We start from the raw sequence: 22,359 nt of genomic DNA on the forward strand, positions 1-22,359 counted from the left end.
CTGATGGTAAGATATTTGTAAGAATGCCAAGACGAAGATGGAGGGATAACGTTGAGATGGACGTAAAGGAAATGGGTAAGGATGGAAAAGATTGATTTTGCCCAGGAAAGGGACAGATGGAAAGGCTTGTGTTGCTGCAGCCATGAACCTTCGGGTTTAAGAAGGCTAGAGAGTTAGTTAGTTAATAATAATAATATGGCAATAGTAGGAAGATATGAAATCTTAGTCTGCCCCCCTTTGAGAGAAAATCCTGCGGACGACGTTGGAGTGGGCATCCCCCCCAACAAGAAGTTTAATTCGCACATTTGGACGGAGAGAGAGAGAGAGAGAGAGAGAGAGAGAGAGAGAGAGAGAGAGAGAAAGCAAAATATAAAAGTAAGAAGAAGAAAGAAAAATATCGAGACGAGAGAAAATGGAGAATGATAGAAGCGAGGATGAAATGGAAAACAAGAGAGAAAGGGAATAAGATGAGAAATATAGAAACGAGAGAGAAAAAGAGAAGTATAGAAAGGAGAGAACGGATGAACATAAATGAGAGAGAGAGAGAGAGAGAGAGAGAGAGAGAGAGAGAGAGAGAGAGAACAATGAAGATGGAGCAAGCAACGGGAATCAAAACTAGGAAGTCAGAAAGAAGAAAGGAAGTATACACGTGAAAGCAGATATAATATCAAAAAATATCAAAATCTTCAAAATTGATACAATAAGAAAGCAGAAACGTCACATAAAATGTGAGAAGGAAATAATAAACAGGCAAATCTTATTCTAGGAATCTTATTTCCTTGACCCTTCTTGTAGTCAGTCTCGCATGTCGATGCACATTTTCCTCTCACTGCCTACCCAAATAAGGATGACTCACCCACAAAGAAGCAACAATCCTGTACAATGCTTGCAATTTGCAGCTAATCGAGTACTCACCGGCCTCGGCGGAAACGTTAAGACGACACCGACGCACCTCTTCCCTCAACTTTCCCGAATAATCACAAATATTTGGCATAGGGTCTCGCCCTCCTCGTGGGTGACGTCACAATTTATATTCGAATTTGTCACTTGTGGGCTTGGCGACGCCTACCCACTCACTCCTTCCTCTGGGTCTGCTAGAATCTCGCATCGCCACTTCCTTAAACTGCTGACTCGGTTGCTTATCGCCTGCCCCTAACTTCCTGGGAGGGGGGTTTCTGTTTCTGCTGCGTTATCGGACAAGACAGCAATGTGACACATCTAACTTCATTAAATGACGACGTTGCTTTAGTACAGCGTGTTCCAAAAGTCGCGCAACCCCATATCTTTAAAATGTATATCATGAAAACCGTAAGAGATATTTACACTGGTTTTTTGCATTATAAAACCTCATCCGTTGAGATATTTTTCAATGCTTAACATTATCACTTTACTCCATACAGAAAATTAGTTAACTTAAAAACTGGTGGAGGGCAGCGTTAACATTTGAAAAGAAATGAACTTTAGAGTGAGAAAAAGATACAAGGAATTATGAAAGGGATATAATTAGACGTCTGATGACTGATGCCATGTCAATCTATGATTTACAACCAATATTGATCATGTGCATCGTTTGATGGATTAATGACTGGCGATTTTATGGGTTGAGTGAAAGAGTGACATTTTTGGGACATATCTCCGTAGCTGGAAACACTAGCAGGTTGAAATTTTGTCAACAAACGCACGCAACAGGTACTTAAATATTCGCCGTACATTTGCTGAAAAATCAAAATCTGGCGGCGGAAAATGGAAAGGCAAATTCGAGCTGCACTCACGGCATTTATACCTCGGCCAGGATAACAACCGGCGCTGGCACTGGCTACAACGGAACTTGCGGTCCAACAGCCAATTTGGCCTACAGCTGCCACCTGTTTCGGCAACATGCGGCAATCTTAGAATCCCTCCTTCCCGAAGCGGTCAGCAGGAATACAGGATTTTGCCATAATAACCGTTTTGCGCTGTGAACGGGGGCCGGAAGATGGCATGGCCGGACTCTAGTAGTGGCAAAGCTCCAAGAGCCGGGTGTAAACTTGAGGTTTACTGAGGTAAGGGTAAAATTGATTGATTTCACTTCCATTTCTGCCATTTTGCATAATCGTGAAGACGAGGATGACACACACACACACACAAAGAATACAATACCCATGTCTACGCTGGGATTCAAACCCGGGACCTCAGAGTCATAACGCGCTGTGCTAACCACTCAGCCACGGAGGTGGGTAGCGGAAAATTGAAAAACAGGAGGTAAAACTTTGGAACTGTATGAAATGGTTGAGTGAATAACAAATTAAAAAGATATCTTCCGAAACAGGTTTTAGGCTTCTGTCTGTATTTATATATATAGATCAGTGGTGTAACAGCCCATTGAGGGCCCGGGCCTACATACAGATCGCCGGGGCCTCACTCCCATCTGATCCTACTTACTCACTCACCAGAGTGGGAGGTCATCCAAATACTTACGAGGTGCGAATTTTCTTTTTCCAGTCAACTTGTGAATGCTGTTTCATTTCTTGCTCTCTGATTGGCTGTTGTAAAATTACGGTGCTGTGAATGTGAGAATGTCTTCATTTCCTATTTTCAGCGCAAATTTGCTGCTTTCTAATCTAATCTAACCTTACCTAACCTAACCTAACGTACAGCGCAAACAAGACATTCTCACAACTTCCCAACAGTGAATCAGAGAGCAAGAAATGAAACCGCATTCACAAGTTGACTGGAAAAAGAAAATGCTCTTACGCGTGGTCAGCACGACGAATCGTTGTTGTAGGTTTTCATGACTTGATGTCTGTATTTGTATTTATGTTATTTAGCGCCGCTTTTCCTACACTTTTGGCTAATCGCCACGATGATGAGTGATAACTGGATGAAGATGATGAATGTTCACCCAATAAGAACACACATGCTTAGGTCGGACTGACTCTAAACCTGGCTTCATTCATCATCATCAGGCCAGCGAGATCCATTCGGGAGCCCATGAATGTTGCGTGAAGTTCTCAAGCTTATTTAAGAAGAAACCCGGCCTCCGAGATGGCGCAGTGGTAGCGTTGTTGCCTTGTAATCAAGGGGTCCCGGGTTCGATACCCGGTGGAGGCACAAGTGGTTCGGATCCCACTTTAAACTGTAGGTCCAGTCCCGATTAGCCTTACTGTGCATAAAGTGGACTTAAAACAACAAATCAATCAATCAATCAAGAAGAAACCCTTTTCCTATGCTACAAAGGAATGGCAAACAAGCTTCCAAAAAATTCATTCTGTAATCCAGGGTTGTTAAAGGTCCAGGATTTTTAAATAAATTCAATTCCGGTCCAGGAGAGAAAATCAGCAAGCGTAAATGGATTCTGGACCGTAAAGAACCTGTTTTATCTGCAAAGTGTTTCAATTCGGTCCAGGAACCTTTTTTCCGGTTCAATTTGACACGTCCTTTCCCATTGCACTAATATTTATTGTTATTAATTACCTTTTCTCTTGTACAAATTTTTATTGTTCTTAAATCTTAATTTCTGTAATTTACCTATCACTGATAATGTCAGGATAGTGACTAACCTGTATATACTTATCTTGTAAAGGCTGTTACCATGGCAATTACGAGTGTCTTTTGTCTTGACTGAAAAGTTCGGGCACGGTTTTTGGAATAGAGTGATCAAGTTGAATGATAAGAAGTTTAATTTCTTTGAGTGACATGGATTATATGTTAGGCATATAAGTATTTAGTTTGCAAAGAAGTAAAATAGACTTCCTTTCTCTTAGTGCAAACTTAACTTTGATTTTTATTTGACGAACTAACAGAGAGATATTACCCCATACCCTGAGAGGCATCACGCGAATGCTTTCCAGTCTTTCATGTGAACTTATTATTTGTTATTTTAGTTAAATCATGTTCTTTTGACTAAATAACGTGTCAAATTTAAATACGGTCCATTAACATTTTTTTCCGGATGAATTTAAATACTGTCGAGGAACCTCTTTTGAATTAAACAATACCCAAGTTGGACCGAACTTAAATTGTGAGAGAAAAAATATTCCGGTCCTGTTGCGGAACCCAATATAACCATTAAAATTTATGGGTTCCTGACACTCAACAACCCTGCTGTATTCTGCTCAGTTCTTTTGTTGCGACGATGAGGATTAGTCATGATTAGCTGAAATTAGTGAAGGGACACACACAAGATGGACATCTATCCCAAAACTTCTGACGTGCTGAAGTAAGGAATGATAATTTCATGCCTACACGAAATACATTGTTGACTGGCAACACTGATATTCGGTTTAAGATGAGGCTCTCTGCTTCCTAATGACTTCCAACGCTCCCGTCTCTATCTAGGACTAGCAAAAAAAAAGACAGCTTAAAGCTTTGGCGGGAAAGGAAATTGAAAATCCTCACACAAATTACGAAGATGGCAGGGAGAACTTGCTTTATCCATTGTTTCTTCTTTTTCTCTTTCAGCCCGTTTCTTTTCACGTCTGCGTTTATTATTTATAGCATTTTTAACACTTCTTCAGGCTCTTTCCGTTGATTGGAGCTTTAGTACTAATGTTTCATGTACTCGATCCCGGGAATATGTGAAGCAATGCCGCGGATAACGGTAGTGAAGGAGAGAAAGCGAGTAGGCGGATTAAAGCAGCACGAGCCGCAGCTAATAGCTGGAAGCTGCAGTAGTTTCACCCCTCCATGGAATCCCGTTCCCTCTCACGCGTTCATTGGTCGAGCATTCCTGAGTCAGTTACTTGCGCAGATGTCTTGTTTTCGTTCGCTTGCGCCACAGACTCCTGGAACAGAGTGTATCAAAAGTGAAATCTAAAAATTTCTACATTTGAAGACTTAGCAAATGTTTTTTTTTGCTTCACCCGTCCATGAGAAGCAAAACAATTGAAAGTCTAAACTCAGTACACTTTTAATGCTAAAATATCTCTGAAACCACTTGAGCTCTAGATATTAAATTATGCAAATTGATGATTTAGCTGATCTTGCATCAAGTAGACTGTAAAGAAGCTTGTTTTTGCAAATACCTTGTGAACGAAGCTCAAATTGGTTTATATCTTTATTAGTATAATTGGCGTCGATTAGGGGGGCGTTGTCCCCCACTTTTGTAATTTTTTGCCCCCGCACTATGGCCTCTTAATGCTAAGCCTTGTCTACCAAGAGAAAGTAAACTGTCCTTGCCCCCCCCCCCCCCCCAGTTTTGGCACCCAAACGCCGCCATTGTTCGGTATAGTCAATTGTCTCTAATCTCCCTATTGACAATACTTACTCTTTATTATGGAACTCGAAAATCACTGTCAAAATAACAACTAAAATTGGTCACAGTCGGATCTGATATTTTTAGCGCTAGATAGCGCTGCGGTTTGAAAACTAGCTGCAGGAGAATTTCCAAGTACCAAGAAGATGATGCATCAACTCCCTCGCAACACATAGCTGGCAGATTTCCCATCCGTATCTTGATAACTTGGTTATAAATTGCACGAGACGAATTTTCATATTGGTTTCTTCCTTTAAGTTCTTCTACATGTCTAAAAATCAGAATCTTTCTTACTTCCTGAACAATAGTTCCTGCATTGCTCATGAATCCTAGTTTGCTTTTACAAGTTTGCAGGCACGTATCCAGGAATTTCTTTCGGAGGGGGCTGAACACCATCTTTTTAAGGGCCTATAGATAGAATGTTTGTATGTTTAAGACCAGGTAAAGGTAAAGTGCTCCCCTGTGCATAGCACCATGCCATATAGGCATATAGGGGGTGTTGGGGGTAACGCCCCACACTTTCTTGATCCGGTCGTGAGTGGGGGTGATGTGACCGCCTTTACCCCCCAGGGTTTCCCCCAGATACCCATGTTATTCGACGCTGGGTGGACGCCGGGCCGCTTCCATCGTTAGAAAAGTTCCCGGATTTGAACCGGCCGGGGATCGAACCCGGGACCTTTAGCATGGTAGTCAGACGCGTTACCGACTGAGCCACCGCTGGTGGTGGCAATTGCTTTCCAAAACGAAGAGGGGGGGGGGGGTGCAAGGAAAATTTACTTTCTCTTGGTAGACAAGCTTAGCATTAACCTTTAAACAGCCGAGCCGGTTTTCGAAAGTAACCCCTCTCTCGCCGCTGCCTTTGTGCTCGATTTTTAAATTTTTACACTTATTTCAGAAAAAAACGTTATATCTCTGAGGCTATTTGAGCAATCTACTTCGGATAACTTTTGTTTGAAAGCAAAAACATCGGAGCACGCGACCGTGTACAATTCAGAAAGCCCAAGTGAGAAAAACGGGGTTGGGAGGGGCCAAGTCCCCAATTTTCAATGAAAAAAAATAACCTGGAGTTCGCCCCCTCTTCTCCCGTTATTTTGCAAAAAGTGCTCAAACTTTTGCATTGTTTTCAAAGAGTAGACCTTTTGCAACAAAGTGAAACTTGTTTCAAGTCCCTATTTCTCATACAGGCTGAAATATGACGCAATATGTACAATCCTGCATTTTGGCTAAAAATAGCTAATTTGCATATTAGAGAAAGGGGGAGGGTGAAGGGTTTTTTTTCTTCCACATGACATTTCGAAGTCTTATCTCAATATCTGTCAGCGTTTACAACCTCACATATAGGTCACATGAAGGTCCTAAAAGCACGTGAATGTTGTAATCGGCACCAAGGGTCATATATGACCCATTGGCTGTTTTCGCCAATACTTTCTATGGGTCATATATGACCCATTGGCTGTTTAAAGGCTAAGATGCCATAGTGTGGAGGCAAAAAAATGGGGAGCAACTATTCTCTAAATCGTCGCCACTGTTTAAGGCTGCCATTTTAATCAGAACGTGAAATCGGAACGTTTTTTACCACTCGGCTACCGTATTCCCATGCATTAACATTGTGTGCAGGAACCATCTGAGTTTGTCAATTTCTTCTCGTCAGGCATCAAAACATCTACGATGTCTTTGAGTGTTTTTACGAAGCTGTTACACACGCACGGGATGGACAATCCACTCGACAATGCGAGATTCAAACAGTTGGCTGCGAACTGGACGCAGACAGTTCTCTATTTCTCTCTGATTTGAGCCTGAACACCACTAATGTGCCTTGTCCTCCCATGTTTGCAGTTCTTATAAAAGCTGAAACCTACCAAGTTGTTCATATTCAGGCCTAAGCACTCGCAAGTGTTCAAATTTGTGTCACAGTAGTCTTGTCATGTATCGGCACGAAACAAAGGAAATCTTCTCGAATACAGCTGGATCGTGAAACAATTCATGCACAGTGAAAACCCTTCCGTTCCCAACACATCTAATGTTTCGTCTCCCAATATGGTCAAATGCTTATCTCCAGTGACATGCCCAAGGGAGGGTTGGTGGGGTGTCATAACCCCATTTGACCAAGTATTCCTTATAAAAAAAAAAGTCAAAGACAGGAAAAGATGGCAAAATGAAGACTGACCACCAAAAATAGTATGCGTAGCCCCTCCCCCTTCCGAAAATCCTGGGCACGCCACTCTTTATCTATAGGACACATTTTTTTTTTAAAGCAACTCATCAGAAGTTTTTCTAATTTTGTATTGGAGACTTAAGTAAGGTGCGTTCTTCCTGCAGATTTGGATATTATTCTTCAGTGTGCTATCGCCTGCCTTCGCACCTAACTTTAACAAAGCCCTAATTTTCCATCCTTGTGATTGGATCTTCATAGGAAGGTTTCAGAGCGATGGGACACGCGATACATATCGTTTGGAATGAGCCAATCAACAGCAACGTTTCACACCGTAGCGACACAAAAGGCCGCACAAACCTACGTCCGACTTGTGAAATCCTCAGGCGACACGATGTGAAATCTCCCTTAGTAGACCACTGTCATCGTCACTTCGAAGCGGCAGCTCACGTTGACAACAGAATTAAATTGTCTTCTCATCTGGTGGGAATACCCATCAGTTTTATTATTTCTCCTTTATTTTCTGTGCTTGTTCATTATACGTACAGGCAACATCTTACGATTTAACATACACAGGACATGTACTATGTGTACATTTTAGCGAAGTCAAGGGTGGCTCAGTTGGTAGAGCAATGACACTGATTCGGGTCCTGGTAGAGGCTGCAATTTCCTCCAGAATGTCTACATATGCAACATCTTCTTGCTTTCTCTTCTCGACATTCATAAAATTTTCAGCTGTCTCTTTATGGTAGTTAAGTGTTTGAATGTGCGTGGAAGTCAGTAGGCTTAAACAAAAGTATTTTTATGCCATGGAATTCTCGGACTGCATACATGGAATTTGGTCCGGGCACAACTAAATCAGTTCAGTTGATCTGTGCAGCTTATTTCTTTTTTAATAAACAGCTCCAATACCCGGTACTGCTGAAATATTCACTATATAGAGAGAGACTTTCGATCTCTTCTGCCCTCGACCTGAACTAGCACAACACTGAGGACCCGGAAGTTCTGCTGTTGTCAATGTCTTCAGCTTTGAACCCGAACTGGAACTTGTAGTAGACTTCGTTACTTTACGGTATTTAGTCCTTTTCATTTTCGAATCACTAGATCTTATAAAGCAACCAATGGACAACTGATCACGAATCGACTGTATGAACTGTCACACTGAAGTCTAATTAACCGATTATTTGTACAGATCAACTGGGAAATTGAATCCTCGTAGTTATATCCTTATTATATTCTGGAACGTTCCGCAGATAAAACGATTCGTAAATATTGCCAGTAGTTCGACTCCTTGTATTATTCAAGAACGTTCCCTCTCGCTCTTTCCAGAGACTAAAAATTTACAACGAATCGCCCTACGTGTGACGCTACCTTCGTTGTGCAGCTTCCAAATACTGACAAGTCTCTACGCAGTGCTCAAGTTAGCTGCTACAACACCGAAAGCGCAAGAAAAGTTTACCTGCAATGTTATCAACAACAGGGTAATTCTCCGTCTTGCTTCATAAGTATTTCTCTCCTTAAATTATAGTCTCATTATTCACGAAGAAAAGAAACTAATTTTGTGTAGTGTGAACTGAAAATTTTCCGAGGGCGCTCCAGCACCCTGATCTCCAGCTTGGATACGTTCTATTAACAATAACAGGGTTATGGAACATACTTTGTCTTGTATCAATAATTATTTCTCTCAAATTATCATCACATCATTCAAGAAGACAAAACCTAATTTTATCTAGCGTAAACAGAAAAATTTCGTGAGGGGGTTCGAGCTCCCTGATTACCATCTTGGATACGTGCTATTAACATAAACAAGGTTATAGAACATTCTCCGTCTTGCCTGGATAATTATTTCTCTCTTTAAAATATTGTCACATTATTCAAGAAGCCAGAACTCTAATTATGTCTAGTGTAAAATGAAAAGTTTCTGGGGGGGGGGGAGATCGAACCTCTGTACCCCACCTTAGATACGTGCTATTATCAATAACAGGGTTACAGAACATTCTACGTCTTGCCTCGATAATTATTTATCTCCTTAAATTATTGTAGCTATTTCACACCACATGAAACAAAAAATCTAATTTTATTTAGTGTAAACCGAAAACGTTTTTTTTGGGGGGGCTCGAGCCCCCTAAGCGCCCCCCTCCCTTGGATACGTGCCTGCACGTTTGTGATGCGAAAATTCTGATTCTGTTATTGTGGACGACAGTGAGAAATTCCTACGAACTTCTAAACTTATCAGTAGAGTCGAATTACTATCGGAACATCTCCAACGGACTGCGCGAGTCTGTCTAGCGAGCCTAGTGGGTGTGTAGAGCCTGAGCAGGGGGCTTAGCGATAGGTTTTGGGTTGAGATGACGTCAGCGGCTTGCTTGGTTAATTGGCAGCTTCGAGAGTTGTGACTCGTTCCGAAGCTTCAAATGCATAACCCAAAGATGTTATGGAAATAATCTCCCTCTAACACAAAAAGTTATGTATACTAGGTATCGAACGCATTGTTTTGTCTCTCTTAGAGTGAGGGGACCATATTTCTACATAACTTTCGAAATTGTTTCCAACCCACAATCAACAACGTCACCTTTTCTGCATTTGTTGCACTCATTTTGATCCCATTTCAAGACTCATTCATTAATTTTTCAATAAAAGTTTGAGTTTTCCCTCATTTTGATCACATTTCGTGATCGTGAACAATGCCACCTTTTGCTATATATGTACACACGCACACACGCGCACTTGTGCACAGGAATCCCTAAAAATGCAAGGGTACAGCAATCTCGGAGACAAAAATATCGTCCATTTTATAGGCATGTAGGGTTTTTTCTCCTTCAGAGGTTGGCAACGATGCTCGTGATTGTTTTCGTGACACGTGACTTTATCATGGTACTTCTACGTAGTTTTTTTTTGTTTTCTTTTTGACACCAACTCCAAATATTTGCAAGGAAGGGAAAGGTGGGGACATGCAGTGGCATGCAAAGAGATTAATGGCATTACTGTGAATTCAATTGAATTGTTGTTTTAAGTCCACTTTATGCACAGAAAGGCTGATCGGGACTGGACCTACAGTTTAAAGTGGGTTTCGAAGCACTCTGCCATGTACCTCCACCGGGACCCCTTGATTACAAGCCGATACGGTGTGATTCAAAAATAGTCACAAAACAGTACAGATGTAAGTGCATCGATGACATTTGGTTTGTTGTTGATTTAGTTCATTTCAAGTCGCATTTATTCCGATTTGGAATGATCACGACGGTGAGGATGAATGGAGGTCCACACCACATTTTGTTCAACTCTTAACCTTAGTAGTGCTAAAATACCAGAGATAAATGTTTGTGACCAACACGAGTTTAAGGCCCGCATTAGACGAAAGCATTTCCATGACCAAAACGCTACCGTATAAAGTGAAAAATCTGGTGGCATAACCAATCAGATGCGAGCTCTAGGTCACGAGTGCAGTTGTAATGGCGGCTGAGTGAGATGTAAACAATGTACCACTTCACAGTTTTAAAAGCCGATAACTATTCAACCGAGAGGAATAACGGTTCATATAAAAAAGATATTAGGTACAAATCAATGGCACTACTTAAATACGTACTCTATAGCGTGTTCAGTACACGTATGGAAGAATAAATTAGTTGTTACATTTGAGAACACAGAGTACTGGCTCATTTCGTATGCCTTTCGTGCTGTATATATTACCAAACGCTCTCATCGAAATCGTAAATGCCAACCGGAATGTTACAGGAAATGATTCCGTGTATTATCTGCTATAAAAATTGCTACAATATTCTTGGTAGCGTTTATGGTAGCAAAATTGCTAAGGGAAATGCTTCCGTCTAATGCAGGAGTAGCTGCACTGAGGACCTCTGGTTTTGCCGCTTTAACACAATGTTTTTCTTTGTTTTTTTCCCAGTGTATGCACTCTGCCGTCTGCAACTTACATAGACGATTCAGCTCCTATTACAATGGCTTTAAAATGCACTTGAGGCACCGCATGGGCACGAAGTCCCCGTTAAGTGCCGGGGAAATGTTTGAACGACGATGTTTTCCTCCTAATTGAGCGCTCCTGAATAGCAGAGGCCGTAAGATTGGCGTAATGGATAGGAAAGGGGCGGTGGTGTCACCCTCAGCTACTAAGTGACTTATTGCCGCTATCAAACTCCAACCGTAGGACCTGAACGGCCGTCATTTGTCTCGTTCGAACCCTGGATGGGAGTTAGCAGAAAGGGGCCCGGAAACAATTCATCTGGGCGGGACGGCCACTTAATTCCTCCAAACGAGAAAACTTCCCTTCTGGTCTTATTCCACTGATGAGAATGGGATCTCAACTTTGGATACTTCATTTGGAGATATAGGTCTTAAATAGTAGCTGCATTTCCAATCTGAGTCCATGAGATTATCATCTCCCAATTGCTTGCCCGTGCACTGAGTATACTTGCATTGAGGTTTATTTATCTAAAATACGTATCACTTAAAAAGAGTGTGTTCACATATCGACTCTCAGTTAAGTTTGCTGAGATTCTAACTACAAAATAAAGATCACGTTTACTTTGTAGCTCCACCATATCACAATGCTTAGGTGCGAGCAATCTCAACTTTCATTAGAGGTGTTCACTATCCGGAGGACGACTCTTATGAGGGCAGACCTCGCCTTCCGGAAGACTTGTGAGGGTGAGGGAGGGCGAGTCGTGACGGTGAGGGCGTGTGAGGGTAACGTCCAGGGCGGAACGTGAGGGTGAAGGAAAGTCAAGAAGGTGAGCGCAACGTCGGACTGTGAGGGAGGTTGATTTAAAATGAACACATCTGGTCGGGAGTTCCAAAACCGTAAGTATTGAGAACAATTCCTCGAGCGTCGCTTTTCTATCACTTTTGGCTTGCAAGCAATGTTAATTGAACATATCCATCGTCTAGGGGCTTTAAACTATACTTATTCCAACACTATGCTATGTTCCGAGAAAGAACCTCCGTGGCGGAGTGGTTAGCACAGAGCGCTACCACACCAAGGGTACCGGGTTCGAATCCCGGCATGGCTGTTCTAGTGCATCCTCGATAGCGTAGTGAGAGCGTCGTCGCCTTGTAATCAATGGGTCCCGGGTTCGATACCAGGTGGATGCATGTAGTGGTTCAGATCCCACTTTAAACTGTAGGTCCAGTTCCGATTAGCCTTAATGTGCATAAAGTGGACTTAAAACACCAACTCAATCAATGCGTGGGTGTTCCTTGTGAGTGCCCATTCAACAATTTCATCCTCATATTCGTGATTAGCCAAATTTGGCAGAAAAGCCATGTAAAATAAACAAACCTATTCAAAGTACATCGTAAGAGCACCATCTCTCGATTTCAGATGAACAAAATTTCCCCTCCCCTCAGAAGATAGAAACAATGGCATTAGTGGAGCAAAATAGTAGGATTGAATTCCGGGGAACGCCGTGGAGTAATGGTTAGCGCACGGGTTCGCAGTAAAATCCCACCACCGGTAAAGAAAAGTAATGTTAGAATAAGTACATTTAGAAACACGAGACAATGGATGCAAATGTAGAACGAATATCATTAACATTTAGAGAATCACTTTTGATTGATATCGACCATCAAGATTAGTGATGATATGATGAAATTGACGAGGGAACACTCACAAAGAACACCCACGCCAAGGTCGGGACTCTAACACGGAAACTTTCGGTGCTAAGATCGAAAGTCGACCACTTAACGCACTCGATCAACGAATCCACGATTGATTAAGGTATCGTATTACTTGCAAAGAAGTTATGAGTTCCAGCAGGCCCGTAGCCAGAATTTCATTTGTAGAAGGGGTCAGGCCATAGATAAAACTTGATTAGTACAAATAATAATGACAATAATAATTAAGGTTATTCTATAATAATTATTATAAGTTATTAAACATATACCAATTTCAATCCAAATTTATTGTTATTATTACATAAATAAACTTTGCTACTCAATCCACCGTATCAGTGAATACCTATATCACAATTGTTGTCCATTATTTTTCTTATATTTTGTACAGTTAGTGTACTGAAAATCATAGTTATTGTATTTTGTTCTTAACTTTTACACAATCGTTCCAAGAAAGGCTTTATCAGTTAGTGTTAAATTTTACTCATAAAGTTCATATTCTGTGTGACCTCTTACAAAGAAAACTATAAGTTTTGGAAGCTGTAGATCCATTAATTCTTTGGATTAAATAGAATATAAAAATATGACTTGGTTCCTCTATTATACACTAAACTTTTTCGATGTAACGCAGTTTTTACTGTGGTTATAACTTATTTTCTGTTATTAACAATAATAATAACATATAAATTAGATATTTGTAGGATTTCGAGGGGTGGGTTTAGCCCCCTTTGCCCTCCCCCTGGCTACGTGCCTGAGTTCCAGTATAGAGAGTCTACAAACCAAACCAGACCCTGCATTTCCATTGGCATAAACGTTAAGGTTTCCCTAAATTTGACGCGTCGCCAGATATGTAACGATATTATGCATTGTATGATATTTTGCTACTGGGATAAGGGATTCAATTTCCTCTTTGTTTCTTATTCAAGATCCATGTTAATACATTGCTTTAACAGTATAGCCAGTAACGTTTCCGGAAAAGTGGAACAGGGAGGATGGGTTTATATCCTGGCATTGTCCCAGATTAACAAAAAATGAAAATATTCAAAAATGGAAAACCATGCCCTTCCTAAGGGGAAAAGGAAACTGCATTTTTGGACACGATCCTGATTGCTATGAGATACAAGGCTCTTCAGCAAAATTTCGTATTCATCAATTCGTTTCGAGTGGGCGCTGGACCAAGTTGTTTTTCTTTCCATCTTTCGTTTTGTTAGACATTGGCATTAGCATTTCTTTCTTAATCTTAAACCCTATAAAATTGTCTTGGTTACCCTTGAGAATATCTTGACAAACGCTCCCCCCCCACCACTCCACTCCCTCTCTTTAAGCAACATTTTCTTTAACAAAACCAAATCAATTTTGCCTGGCAATATAGTAGATACGAAAATCAAATTTTTGAGCTTAAAAAGTAGTTTTATCCTGATAAAACTTTAATAAATAATAGTCAGAACTATAATATCATAGCTATAACAACTTCTGTATTACATACAGTAGATTTCAACAAGTTTAGTTTGATAATTATAGCTATATGATATATTCGCATCCTGTATTATTTCAAGAGTCAGTCACTTCTTTTTTTGGTTTTGTTATAATTGAGATCGGGGATTTTTTTTCCCTATTTAAACCCGAATTTTTCAAATTTTAGCACGTGAGATTCCTCTTTGTACTGGTACATATAATCGTTTTGGAGGCTGAAGACAATTTTGGGAGTGGGTACTCAAGCCGCGTATGCAGCAGCACTCCCATTAGTAATTGTTTTTAAAGCACCTGTAATGACCTAAGTTGACCAAGCGTCGTAAGGACAGCTGGGGAGCTAATTTGAAAATAAGTAGTAGCGAGCTCGGGTCACGAAAGCCAAGAAATAGCGGGGATGGGACTCGATATGCTGACCACGCGTCAACTAATGAAAGAGCTACTTTGTTAGGCCTTGGTCTTCAAAGGACTGTTCCGTTATGAAGTTCAGTTAGTTTATGATAAGCTAAACAGAATGTTACATTGTGCTCTTGTTCAGTTAGTTCTTATTACAAAGGATTGTTACTATTTTCCATCACTTTTTCTTCTCACAGGTAGCCGCTGTGGTTCGGTGGTTGACATAATCGTGGTTACCTATGTTGCAAGTTGAGAAAATGTATGTTGAAATGTAAAGTTAGTATGCTGTGAGTTGAGAAAATGTGTATTGAAATTGAACTAAAGTTAACAAAATAATCGTGGTTAGTATGATAGTAGAGTCTATGAAATGACACATTTCTTTACATGAGCAATAAATGCATTGTTCAGTTACTTGAACTGCAAAATAACCTATTATGTTTCCAGTCATAACAGTGTCTTGATTATTTTATTACTGAATTTAATATTTCGTCCAGTGATATTCTTGAATTATTTTTTTAGCTACTTTTATTAGTGTTACTTATCTAAATCCCAAATTTCAACATTGCATTTCCACCATAGAAATCGAATTGAGTATAGCGTCTCTCCATTAAGCCACCCTTTGTTCTATTTATGGACCTTTAATGGGATGACGATTGCTTGCTGTGTATTTGACTACCGTGGAATGAACATATGTAACCCTTCTACTCGAAGGATAAGTAAAGCCCCCTCGCAACCATATGGTACTTGTCGATTCTTAGAAGTGTTGTAACAATACGAGGAATATTTTTAGCTTTAGCTAAGATGGCTCAAACAAAGACATTCCTGAAGAGCTGGGGATCCAACAGATCAAAGAGTGCAGTTCCAATGTTTCGAACCTATTTTTGCTTTAAGCATTTTATCGGCATGTTTCTAAATTGAGTTGAATCTGCTCAATTCTACTGTCCTCAACAATAGAGTTGACAATAGAATTATAAAAAATTGTTCAAATTAGCAATGTTGAATAATTAGTTTAGAAACCTCAGCAACTACAGCAAACGCAAGGTCAAAATTTAATGGGGTGTAAAGAAGAAATTTTTGAATAAATGGTTTGATTGGTGTCGAAATGAATTTGTAACACTTGGAGAATCATACAGATCATTTGCTGAATTGAAGCCACACAAACCATGGTTTCATCATGTCGGTGGTACAAGAAATGTAATTGTATTAATTAACATACTGAGATGGGCTCATCATTTATGTACTAGGCAATATTTATTCAGAATTGGAATAACGAACAATAAGAGATGTGAATGTGACTGGAAAAGCGCAGAAGCGCAACATATAATACTGGAATATCCAAAATATAATAGAGAAATATCTTATACAAAACTTTATGTAATTTAAAGGTTCAGTTTCCAATAAATTTGTCAAGTTTGGTTGTCAATTCAGATGTTCGGATGGATTATAGTTTGTTAACATTTTAAAGAAAGTGTAACATACAATTTGTATGTATATTATAATGGACAAAAGACGGCTTAAAAGCTGTTAGGTCCAAAATGAAAGAATGAATGAATTAATAAAACTTTGTCTCCAAATTTATCTCAACAATGCCATTCTCTCCTTGCCAACTATAGTAATCACAGTCCAGTTCTTATAAACTAAACTAATCAACAATTCAACCTTTTCTGTTGACTTTACACACTCTCCTATACATAACAACACATTCAGCCTCATGAGGTGTATGGTGCGGGGCACACCTAGGGTTGCCAGATTTCAAAAATAAAAAAAAGGGACACACAGATTATATAGGCATGGATATAGTTAAATTTATTTTTTATAACATTTTTAAACATTACAAAATCAATTGCTGTTTAAAGCATTGTTAATCCCTAATTTTTAACATTTTGACAAAATATATTAATATTTGACTGAACTCTTGGCGTCCTTTAAGAGGACATTTTTTTTCCCAATGCATTACTATAAAATGTAGAACATGACTTATTGTCATTCACTTATTATTTCTTTAGCTAATACGGGACAAATGGGCGTCCCGAGAACATTTTCCGGGATACCGGGACATTTCTTTAAAAAAAGGGGACAATGCCGTACAACCCTAGGCACACCCAGCTTGCAACAAGCGCCAAGCTCTAAACCTGGTCATCCTAACCTACAATTCCGCTTAGGTGTAATAATGCACACGTAGTTAGGTTAGGAGGACCAGGTTTAGAGCTGTAAGCGTTTAGTTTTGGCGTTTGGTGGAGGCTGGGTGTGCCCAGACCAGACCCATCCTTTCATATTCATTCCCTCTATCGCTTTCCTTTCTCACCGTGTCGCTTATTGTTATGCTCATATTTATCATAATTCCTCCTCTCCCTTATTGGCTAATATTCTGCACGTAAAAATCTTGAAAAACTGTCCCTTTATACAACCATTATTATTTGAAGTAAGGTTCAATTAAGCTTACATTAATAAGTGTGCATTTGAGTACTAAAACTTAAACGATTCTTTGCTCTAGAAAGAATGCCAATTTTGAAAACATGAAATAATGCTATAACCTATATTGGCTATGTAATCTTAGCTAGGCAATTCGCATATATTTATGTATCTACAAGGAGAATGCACAATAAAGATGCTATGAGAATTCAACAAAAAAAAAAATGAAGGGAATTTGATAAAGGTCTTTTTCTTTGAGGTACAAGGTAAATAGGTATGATGAGTATGATTTCGTACATTATTCTAGCTAAGCTTTGGAATTGTTTCAATTTCTTACTTTGTGCCAAACATCAAAGACATTTCATATTATATCGTGTCGGATTTAGCTCTACCATTCACTTTATGCAATGTTATTATGTTATTGTCATTCACAATTAAACTATTTTCGAGCTTTGTAAACTGAGAAAATTTTCATATCACATCAGACAAATTCCTGTTATGAGTGAGTGTCATTTCCAAGAATATACAATTACTTTTTATGAACCTCGGGTAGCCTATCTAAAGTTATGATTATTAGAAAACTAAATAAATACATAAACAGAACCTCACTGCAAATTAGGAATAGAAAATAGAACCTAAATTGGTCAAATTGCTAGTTATTAATTACAGTAAGGACTATATACCTATATCTATTATTGTTGCTTATGCCTCAACATGCTTTACTGGTTCCAAATAGTCATTCTGATTTTTCTGTTTCTTAATTCCACTGTACGCCACATTAGTTAAATCCCTGTAATTTTTAATTTGGTAACATAAGTTCTCTAGCTAACGTTATAGTTTAAAACACCAAATAAATATCGAGACAATAATATTTAATATTTCAACTTAAACTATGTTAAAAAGACAAGTTGTCCTTGTAATGAGGATATGAAATTGAGGAAATCCCTCCCAGGACTATTCTAGACATTGCCTCAAAATGATTGTATGCCAACGTGGACCAAGAAGCATTCGATCATGTTGAAATTAAGAACCGATCATAATCCCAACACCAACGAATGAACTTTCAATTGCAATCAACCTATATCCTTTGAGTCTGGCAGCATACAACACGCAACGTTGAATAACATGCAACGGTGTATGTTAAGATCGATGAGAAAATAGTTTATTTCTTTCACATATTATTGTATGCGTTTCTATGGAGTTCGCGTATAATATCGGCGAAGGAAAACATTATGTAGGAATGGTAAAATGAAAAAACACAATTTCAGATGTAGCGTTAACGAAAGTATGCTTGTAATAGTTTCAATTAGGGCTATATTCCTATATTATATAAATTGTTGTCCCTGATACCTCAACATGCCTTACTTGTTTCAGAAAGTCATTCTAACGTTTCTGTTACAGTATTTTATTTATTAATTCCACTGTACATCACAATAGTTAAATTTATTTAACTTTTAAGTTGGAAGTTCTAGCTAATAGCATAATTATTAGCGCATCAAATACATACTGAAACCATCGATTTTTTTATAAAAGTTATATGATTCTTTAGACAATTTAATTGGTGTTTAGATATTTCAATACCCCTATCTCGAATTCTTGATTCCTGATTATAACAGATAAACTATTAAATGTTTCTTCTAGAAGCATATACAAGAAGATTTATGCAAAGTAACAGCCGAACATAAAAAAAAATCACATGCTATGGTAAATTGTCATGCGATAATATGAAATTACAAATTCTTTCAATAAATGTATTTTCTTGATTTGTGTTCACGAATTACACATTAATTAAAATTTTCACAACAATTAAGTGCTTTGAATAGGTCAAAGTAATGCAACAGAGTTCATAAAATTATTTTTCACTATTAATGTAATGAGATGCTTCTGTGTGCTTTATGTCTTTTGTTAGATTTAAACTTCAGTGAAACATCTAACAATTGCAACAAAAAATGCATTTTGTTATTGAAAAGCATGCATTAAAAAGTCAGTACCCACGAATGTAATAAATTATGTTAGAGATTAGCTTTATTCATATTTGACAAAACATTATTTAATGTTTGCTCACAATATATTCTTGATAATATTTTTTTCGTTAACTAATCGAGATAGATAGATGAAATTACACTGTCACATAGTGTAAAGAACTTTGACGGTTAAATTGCAGATATTTTAACTAATGATTGCATAGCATTGTTATTGCACAAATGTTTCCCACCTTTACTAGGAATTATATAAGCTATAAAATGAACTGAAATATTTAGCTACTTGAATCCAAGAGCATTTAATGGAACATGGAACTCTTTTTGTTTTCTTCTTGGATTTCTTTAGTACATTTTACATAAGGATATTATTATGAAATACAAATATTTTAAAATCCTAGTATTAATGTTTTATAATCTGATTTATATATTATATTATTAATGCCATTTATTTAGTTTTGTGAGGAATACATGCCACTTCAATTTCTTTCATCTATATATTTTTATTAATTGTTTTCATACTCTTGCTATCTCGCTTATAAATCTTCGACCAGTGCAAAACTACTTTGCTTGTTTCGATCTGACAATCTTGACATTGTGTTTGTGTTATTACGTCCTATCAACATTGTTTTCCTACCTTCGAAATAATCAACAAATAACCAATGCTACCTACCTACATCTTCTCTACATGATCAAACAAGTGCTTTTCCCACACATATAGAATTAATCTAAAGTTCTTTTTCGACATTTCTTAATTTTTACATTCTAAATGCAATAAATACTTTCATATTTTATTGTTTACTAATTTGTGTATATGATAAATGAAATTGTACTAATGCATGTAAAGTTTTAAAATACATTGTTTGAAAATAATAATTCTATTGTACACTTCTATTCAGATAAAGGGGCACAGTTTTTTGCTCTATCGAGTGTTCTACTTTATCTGAACTGAATGTGAAGAACGAAAAAAATTATAACTTCTAGAATTTGCTAGCATATTCCTACATTAATACTTTCTCTTGAACTATAATGTCACGTATACCAGGAAATCTAAAAATATGTTCTGAAAGTTACTGATATTGCAGATGTAGAAAATTGTACAGCAAGAAAGAAAACTGTGTAATCTATAAATTTTCGTTAGCAGTAGTAGTGTTACAATTTTGTATTTTGGCACAATATGTGTTAATAATATAATATGTATGTAGTTAATGTATGAAGTAGCAGAAAGGTGTAGTCGCGGTATATTGCACATGGAGTATATTTTCAATATAATTGGGTTTTTCATGAAATTTCACGTGACAACTAAATTTGCAGAACTAGACATTGCTATTAAGATTTATATATCTAGTGTTGACCCATTTAATTTGTAATTAATACATGAGATTTCAACTTATAGTTTATCGTTATACTGTTACGTAGAAACATTGATAATGGTGACATGAATATGCGACTCGAGAATCGATCACCAAGCTCTCAATAAGGATGACACGTTTGTGACTATTGATTATTAGAAGAATTTATTCAATAATCTTGTTAGAGTAGTTATTGTGTAATTTCTTTGGCTGCATGCACTTAGAATTGATATAGTGTGACCTATAGCGAAACTAAAGCAGGATTTGAACCGTACAATATGCTTACCTTGTTTGTTGCTGTTTTGCGTGTATGGGTAGCCATTTTGTTTAAAGGTAACATGCTTTCATATTTACATACCTACGCAATGTTGTGTAAACTTTAAAGTCGTACTTGTTATTTGATAGAAGTATTTATGAATCCATAAAATGTCGACGAAGAAAACGTAGCACTGTGTGTTAACCTTTAAGACACCTGCACTGCGGTTGTTTCCGATTGGCTGGGACTGAACTGGTTTGATTCATGTCGACGATACATTGCACTAACGCTTTAAATTCTAAGTTGGCAGTATTTACTGCAGTTGAATGACGTAGCTTCACTTTCAATGCGAGGAAATCACTAAACATATTGTAATAAAGAAACAAACTAGCTTGGAACGAACGTTCAAGGGCAAACCCACGCTTTGCGAACCTCACTTACAGAATCCTTACTTAACACTTTCTCGTTACTTTCAATGCAAGAAATCACTAAATATATTGTAATGTAGAAACAAGCTTGCTTGGAACGAACGTGCAAAGGGCAAAACCACGTTTCGCTTTGCTAATCTCACTTCCAACACATTAAAGAATCATTACCTAACACTTTCTCGCTGTAACTTGACACTTTCGTGATCCGTTGAACAGTAGCTGTGACACTCTGCGGGAAAAGGAAAAAAAAAAGGAATCATGACACTGTCCTTGCCTTTACGTCTCGCAAAATAGCCAATTGACATCACAATAGGCCTTTAAAACCCTTACTTACAGACAATCTATCCGGGAGTAGGAGGTTCCGCACACCGATCCAGAGCCACACTAAACCTTGATTAAATTTGGAACGTGTTGACACGGAGCAGAGGCGAGCACATACTTGTTGCTATGGCGACCGTGCACACAGTATTAAATATGCAGTGATGACCATTAAGAGTGGTGTCTCTATTGATCATGTTGTGCCTCTAGGACCCATGCGCTGACACTCGAGAGAAACGAAAAAGAAAGCACTTGCTTCTCTTCTCCCTCCCACCATCAAAAGTCCTGCGCTGTTGGGTGTGGCCTAAACACAATTTCATTAGGAGAAAATCGCGGATAAATACGCGTTAGTAGCTCGAAACAAAAGCAGCAGGATGGGTCAGAGCGAAGGAATGATTGTTTTTGTCCCGTCGAAGTTCTGAGTGATTCATTGCTCTGGGGTTAATCCGTGTCTGTCTCTGTTTGCCCCCTCTTTTGTGTGTGAACGTATTGTCGTGGCTCGGGGTTAATGGGGCGGAGGTCCCTTGTGGCTTTAAACGATCGTGCGTGTGTGTGTGTGTGAGTACCTCGCTTGTGGTGGCGTGATTAATAACCCAGGATACGTTTCAATCGAGACAAATGGGATTATCAGAGTGGAGAAAAGAATGAGGATTTCGAGGGTCGGAAAAAAATAGCCAACTGGCCGAACGCGTCAAACCTCTCCCCCCTGACGGTTTCGGGTTGAAGTCCCAGCATGGC

At 38.5% G+C, this 22,359-nt stretch overlaps 1 protein-coding gene across 3 annotated transcripts in view; it reads right to left on the minus strand.

Moving 5' to 3' along the window:
* LOC145996138 (transient receptor potential cation channel protein painless-like) overlaps positions 1-21,815 on the minus strand; it is a 44,990-nt gene extending 23,175 nt beyond the window's left edge. The window contains exon 1 of one of the 3 annotated variants that reach the window (XM_083132469.1): positions 21,638-21,815. The gene's annotated coding sequence lies outside the window, so the exon portion shown is untranslated. Of the gene's footprint in view, positions 1-856; positions 879-915; positions 1,073-21,637 lie in introns of those variants that run through there. The other 2 variants (XM_083132467.1, XM_083132470.1) reach the window with 2 other exon arrangements.
* Between the last annotated feature and the right edge of the window lie 544 nt (positions 21,816-22,359).

The sequence above is a fragment of the Lepisma saccharinum genome, chromosome 12, assembly GCF_977018435.1.
Source record: "Lepisma saccharinum chromosome 12, izLepSacc3.1, whole genome shotgun sequence".
Taxonomy (NCBI): Eukaryota; Metazoa; Arthropoda; class Insecta; order Zygentoma; family Lepismatidae; genus Lepisma; species Lepisma saccharinum.